At 36.9% G+C, this 6,095-nt stretch overlaps 1 pseudogene; it reads right to left on the bottom strand.

Annotated features, from left to right (window-relative positions):
- Positions 1-1,015: 1,015 nt before the first annotated feature.
- LOC124924300 lies at positions 1,016-2,632 on the bottom strand (annotated as a pseudogene).
- Positions 2,633-6,095: the final 3,463 nt, after the last annotated feature.

The raw sequence follows: 6,095 nt of genomic DNA, 5'->3' as shown, positions 1-6,095 counted from the left end.
ATGAGACCATGAGATTGCATCAAATCTCAACCATGAGGCCAAGTAAGAAAAATGGACTTAAATCCATGTCATAAGAATATATACTAATCTTATTTAAGACAGACATTAGGATATACTTTTGACACAATCTTCTCATTTGCACGAATGATCTTTTTTATTCAATTTTGACAAAGTAGTTATATGAATCCAAGTTCTGCTTCACCAAACCTCTCCCCTTAAAATCCAAACAAACATATGCATAATCATTGTCACATTTATTTCATCAGGTACATCAAATCTCAACCATGAGGTCAAGTAAGAAGAATTGACTTAAATCCATGTCATAAGAATATATACTAATCTTACCTAAGACAGACATTAAGATCTACTTTTGACACAATCTTCTCATTTTGCACGAATGATATTTTTTATTCAATCTTGACAAAGTAGTTATATGAATCCAAGTGCTTCTTCACCAAACCTCTCCCCTTAAAATCCAAACAAACATATGCATAATCATTGTCACATTTATTTCATCAGGCCATGGGAAATATTTTACAATCACAATAGACTTCATTGAACAGTGAATAATGTACAGTATCAATTCTCTTTCCCCACTCTTCCTATTTTCTTCTCATTCTCTCACATTGGGAAAATTAATAGGAATCATAACCCATTTAATCATTCTCTAATTTTCAGGCAATTACAAAAGCATGTAAAAGGTGATAAAATCTGTAGGTCATTGTCCTCCCTATAGTGGTAACATCAAGTCACAAGAGCATTCACAATCCAAAATGTATCAAGTTTTATTAACTAATGTAAACTAAATGTTAAGAAACGATGCCATGGTAATCACCTCCAACAAAGACAGCATATTGCTTTCTCACAAATATGAAAATCTCTTAATCTAATATCATACCTATTACTTGAAATATCATACCCATTACGACTGTAAGTCACTTCAAGTTCTAGTAAAACAAAAAAGTAGTGAAAGACTGTACCTTTAGAAATTCAGGAAGAAGTTGGAATTTGTCCACTACCTGGAGAGAATACCAAAAAAAGAAAAAACATGGTGTTGTTATTAGTGGATTTTGTAGAATTTATACTAAAGAAACAACAACACAATTTTTGGTAATTTAGTAAAAAATTACCATGTAATAGTTAATGAAAGGATAAATCTTGCCACCGAGAATGCCAAATCTTCTGCAAGTCTGTATGGGACGGCACCTCCAAATTCGGTGAACCTGCGAATAAAAATATTTAATAAAAAATCATAAATGAAAAACCAAAAAATCTTAAGAGAAGAACTCTGCAAAGTCCCTAATTAATTACCAGTCAGTCCAAGCTTCAGTCCATATCTTGGGTTTATAAGCTTTATTTGGTGAGAAATAGTCACAATAAAATCCATTGCAAGTGTTAATCAGCACATTATTAGACAAAGACAGATTCAACAGGGAGGAAAAATAAGAGCATTTAAGACAAGAAACTTACAACATGATCATGTGCATCATCTTGCTTGCACATTACAGCCAGTCCAAGCTTCGGTCCATATCTTGGGTTTATAAGCTTTATTTGGTGAGAAATAGTCACAATAAAATCCATTGCAAGTGTTAATCTGCACATTATTAGACAAAGACAGATTCAACAGGGAGGAAAAATAAGAGCATTTAAGACAAGAAACTTACAACAGGATCAGGTGCATCATCTTGCTTGCACATTACAGCCAGTCCAAGCTTCGGTCCATATCTTGGGTTTATAAGCTTTATTTGGTGAGAAATAGTCACAATAAAATCCATTGCAAGTGTTAATCTGCACATTATTAGACAAAGACAGATTCAACAGGGAGGAAAAATAAGAGCATTTAAGACAAGAAACTTACAACAGGATCAGGTGCATCATCTTGCTTGCACATTACAGCCAGTCCAAGCTTCGGTCCATATCTTGGGTTTATAAGCTTTATTTGGTGAGAAATAGTCACAATAAAATCCATTACAAGTGTTAATTTATACATTATTAGACAAAGACAGATTCAACAGGGAGGAAAAATAAGAGCATTTAAGACAAGAAACTTACAACAGGATCAGGTGCATCATCTTGCTTGCACATTACCCAAGGCACGTCAGTCTCTAGCCCCACCGCCATCTCTGCTGCCCATTTCGTGTATTCTACACCAGGCGCCCCAATTTCATACTCCATGGGACCGTATTCATTTTCTATCTGTCATTAGGCTCTTTTCAAATCAGCTACAGTGCCTAGATCCCAATTGAAAGGAATTTATAATTAATCTTTATCTCAAAGGAGGAACCTACGACAGAATAGGGCCCCCTGTGACTCATACAACTCTTCATCTTTCATCATATCCACTATCTTCTTGGTGAATTTTTCCATTGCAGCCTTCATTCATTACATTTTCAGTGTCAATACCAAAACTCAGATTAACATAGGAATTGTGGGAATTACATTCATTGATGGAGGAACACCTTGAAAGGCTCATTATCTGTTCGAAAGTTGATGTCAAGAAACAGGAAAACCTCTGGGGGAGAAGAAGAAGAATGTTGAATATCTTCATAGAGAGAAAAAAAGAAAAAAAGGAAAAGAAGCAGATGAAGATCATAGATACAAGTGTTTTACCTGACGAAGAAGCCACATCCATGATATAGAGATCAAGAATCTGCAGATTAATGTAGATCTATAAATGAATTTGGTACTAAATATCCAAATTCAATACCATGTCTTATCATAACAGCTAGATGCATTTCCAATTACACCCCTTGAAGCGTGAATTTGGAAAAGTAAGAAAGAAAAAAAAAATTCAAACTTAAAATGATACTGAACATTCTTTGAAGTGTGAAAAAATAGCTTACATCAATTGGCTAATGGGTTGTTGAATTATATTAGTTATTTTTCTTCGCCTTACATTCTCAAGGTGTGTCAGTTGCACATTAACACCTCGCAAGGCCTTCTTAACCTGGAAATAAACATCAAGTTAGATCATCAAATGTAAGTTTCGGTTCAGGTTAGTTTGACACCTAATCATACATTTCTTATCAAATGTAGAAGAAAGTTGTAAATTACCTTGATGCGGTCTTGGTCAGATAAAGGCCTAAGTAGATCTCTAATATGGAAATTTTTTTAAATAAAATCTATCATTGGAATGGGATCAAAAAATGCTCTTAAAGACATATCTACAAAATCAAAATTATATGTTGAATTAACTTAGAATTGCTCCACAGCTTATAGATGTAGAAAGAATTGAAGACATGTAGATAGACTACAAACCGATATTAAGCGATAGCTCCATCTAAGTAGGACGAAGGCTTTGGTAGAACCCTAGCTAATATTCTAGACCATCTTGGAGTGTCCCCTGGGGACCAAGGCTGGGGGAAAAGAAAGACGTTCCAACGACCATATAACTGCAACAAAAATGGTAAAATAATAAAAACACAAATTTCATATACACAAATAGATGACCGACGAAGAAGCCACATCGATGAGACGTTCCTTTCCCTTTCATCGATGACCGATGATGAAGAGTCGCAATCGTCAGGTAAAACAGGCGGTGTTCGGGGATATCATTTAACAATCGATCAGATCGAAAGGAAAATCAGTGACCGACGAAGAAGCAGAACTCACCTAGTTGTAATAGAACAGAGATTATTTCATTGCATGATGAAGAGTCGCAATCGTCAAGTAAAACAGGCGGTGTTCGGGGATATTGTTTAACAATCGATCAGATCGAAAGGAAAATCAGTGACCGACGAAGAAGCAGAACTCACCTCATTGTAATAGAACATAGATTACTTCATTGCATGATGAAGAGTCGCAATCATCAGGTAAAACAGGCGGTGTTCGGGGATATCGTTTAACAATCGATCCGATCGAAAGGAAAATCAGTGACCGACGAAGAAGCAGAACTCACCTGGTTGTAATAGAACAGAGATTACTTCATTGCGAGCATCTGCCATGGTCGAGCTTGCTCGATCTCTTTTTGTAAACTGAAAGGTCGCGGAGAGAGAATATGTTAATGGCTAGGTTAAAAGGTGGGAGCAAGATCCTATATTTCTACCCGTTTCTTTCTCTTACAGCCCGAAATCTTATATTTCTACCCATTCATTTAGGTGAACGCGTGAAGTTCACCCTGAAACAAAATAATTAAGCATCATTATATATATAAGGAAAATCAGTGACCGACGAAGAAGCATAACTCACCTGGTTGTAATAGAACAGAGATTACTTCATTGCATGATGAAGAGTCGCAATCGTCAAGTAAAACAGGCGGTGTTCGGGGATATCATTTAACAATCGATCAGATCGAAAGGAAAATCAGTGACCGACGAAGAAGCAGAACTCACCTCATTGTAATAGAACAGAGATTACTTCATTGCATGATGAAGAGTCGCAATCGTCAGGTAAAACAGGCGGTGTTCGGGGATATCGTTTAACAATCGATCCGATCGAAAGGAAAATCAGTGACCGACGAAGAAGCAGAACTCACCTGGTTGTAATAGAACAGAGATTACTTCATTGCGAGCATCTGCCATGGTCGAGCTTGCTCGATCTCTTTTTGTAAACTGAAAGGTCGCGGAGAGAGAATATGTTAATGGCTAGGTTAAAAGGTGGGAGCAAGATCCTATATTTCTACCCGTTTCTTTCTTTTAGAGCCCGAAATCTTATATTTCTACCCATTCATTTAGGTGAGCGCGTGATGTTCACCGTGAAACAAAATAATTAAGCATCATTATATATATAAGGAAATTAGTGACCAACGAAGAAGCAAAACTCACATGGTTGTAATAGAACAAAGATTACTTCATTGCATGATGAAGAGTCGCAATCGTCAGGTAAAACAAGCGGTGTTCGGGGATATCGTTTAACAATCGATCAGATCGAAAGGAAATCAGTGACCGACGAAGAAGCAGAACTCACCTGGTTGTAATAGAATAGAGATTACTTCATTGCATGATGAAGAGTCGCAATCGTCAGGTAAAACAGGCGGTGTTCGGGGATATCGTTTAAAAATCGATCCGATCGAAAGGAAAATCAGTGACCAACAAAGAAGCAGAACTCACCTGGTTGTAATAGAACAGAGATTACTTCATTGCGAGCATCTGCCATGGCCGAGTTTGCTCGATCTCTTTTTGTAAACTGAAAGGTCGCGGAGAGAGAATATATTAATGAATAGGTTAAAAGTTGGGAGCAAGATCCTATATTTCTAACCGATTCTTTCTTTTAGAACCCGAAATCTTATATTTCTACCCATTCATTTAGGTGACGCGTGATGTTCACCCTGAAACAAAAATAATTAAGCATCATTATATATATAAGGAAAATCAGTGACCGACGAAGAAGCGGAACTCAACTGGTTGTAATAGAACAGAGATTACTTCATTATCAGTGACCGACGAAGAACCAGAACTCACTTGGTTGTAATAGAACATAGATTACTTCATTGCGAGCATCTGCCATGGCCGAGCTTGCTCGATCTCTTTTTGTAAACTGAAAGGTCGCGGAGAGAGAATATGTTAATGGCTAGGTTAAAAGGTGGGAGCAAGATCCTATATTTCTACCCGTTTCTTTCTCTAAGAGCCCGAAATCTTATATTTCTACTCATTCATATAGGTGAGCGCGTGATGTTCACTGTGAAACAAAATAATTAAGCATCATTATATATATAAGGAAAATCAGTAACCGACAAAGAATCAGAACTCACCTGGTTGTTATAGAACAGAGATTACTTCATTGTATGATGAAGAGTCACATTCGTCAAGTAAAACAGACGGTGTTCGGAGATATCGTTTAACAATCGATCAGATCGAAAGGAAATTCAGTGACCGACGAAGAAGCAGAACTCACCTGGTTGTAATAGAACAGAGATTACTTCATTGCATGATGAAGAGTCGCAATCGTCAGGTAAAACAGGCGGTGTTCGGGGATATCGTTTAACAATCGATCCGATCGAAAGGAAAATTAGTGACCGACGAAGAAGCAGAACTCACCTGGTTGTAATAGAACAGAGATTACTTCATTGCGAGCATCTGCCATGGCCGAGTTTGCTCGATCTCTTTTTGTAAACTAAAAGGTCGCGGAGAGAGAATATGATAATGGCTAAGTTAAAA

The sequence above is a fragment of the Impatiens glandulifera genome, chromosome 2 (assembly GCF_907164915.1).
Source record: "Impatiens glandulifera chromosome 2, dImpGla2.1, whole genome shotgun sequence".
NCBI classification, from domain to species: domain Eukaryota; kingdom Viridiplantae; phylum Streptophyta; class Magnoliopsida; order Ericales; family Balsaminaceae; genus Impatiens; species Impatiens glandulifera.
Note: the sequence above shows the minus strand (reverse complement) of the source record. Positions and strands in the feature narration are given on the sequence as shown.